The following is a 1,249-nucleotide window of genomic DNA, read 5'->3' on the forward strand; positions in this document are numbered from 1 at the left end:
CTATTGTCTATTTAGTGTTTTTCCACCCCCACGTCTCCCCTCTCTCATAACCATCAAAGATTGTTTCTTTTTGTGTGTAAACCTTTTCATGAGTTTTTACAGTAGTGGTCTCATACAATATTTATCCTTTTGTGACTGACTTATTTCACTCAGCATAATGCCCTCCAGATTCATCCATGTTATGAGATGATTTACAGATTCATCATTGTTCTTTATCGTTCTATAATACTCCGTTGTTTGTATGTACCATGGTTTGTTTATCCATTCGTTGGTGGGCGTATAGGTTGTTTCCATCTTTTTTCTATTGTGAACAATGCTGCCATGAACATGGGTGTGCATATGTCTATTCATGTGATGACTCTTATTTCTCTAGGATATATTCCTAGGAGTGAGATTGCTGGATCATATGGTATTTCTATTTCTAGCCTTCTAAGGAAGTGCCATATCATCTTCCAAAATGGTTATATCATTTTGCATTCCCACAAGCAGTGCATAAGATTTCTGATCTCCCCATAGCCTCTCCAACATTTGTTATTTCCTGTTTTTTGATTGGTGCCAGTAATGCCAGGGTGAGATGGTATCTCATTGTGGTTTTGATTTGCTTTTCTCTAATGGCTAGTGATCGCGAGCATTTCCTCATGTGTCTGTTGGCTACTTTAATGTCTTCTTTGGTGAAGTGTCTATTCATTTCCTTTGTCCATTTTTTAATTGGATTATTTCTTTTTCTTGTCAAGGTGTTGGATTTTCCTGTAGATTTTAGAGATTAGAGCTTTGTCTGATTTGTAATTGCCAAAACTTTTCCCAGTCTGTAGGCTCTCTTTTCACTCTTTTGGTAAGGTCTTTTGATGAGTGTAAGTGTTTAATTTTTAGAAGATCTCAGTTATCTAGCTTATCTTCTGGAGTTCGTGTGTTGTTAGTTATAGCCTATATCCTGTTAATGTTGTGTATTAGGGCTTCTAGCATTAATCCTATATTTTCTTGTATGAACTTTATGATTTTTGGTTCTATATTGAGGTATTTGATCCATTTGAAGTTAGTTTTTGTGTGTGGTGTGAGGTATGGGTCCTGTTTCATTTTTTGCAGATGGACGTCCAGTTTTGCCAGCACCATTTGTTAAAAACCTGTCTTCTCCCCATTTGATGGGCTTTGGGCCCTTGTCGAAGATCAGGTGACCATAGGTGGATGGATTTACATCTGGGTTCTCAATTCTGTTCCATTAGTCAATGTATCTGTCATTGTACCAGTACCA

The sequence above is a fragment of the Trichechus manatus genome, unplaced genomic scaffold, assembly GCF_000243295.1.
Source record: "Trichechus manatus latirostris isolate Lorelei unplaced genomic scaffold, TriManLat1.0 scaffold00152, whole genome shotgun sequence".
NCBI lineage: Eukaryota > Metazoa > Chordata > Mammalia > Sirenia > Trichechidae > Trichechus > Trichechus manatus.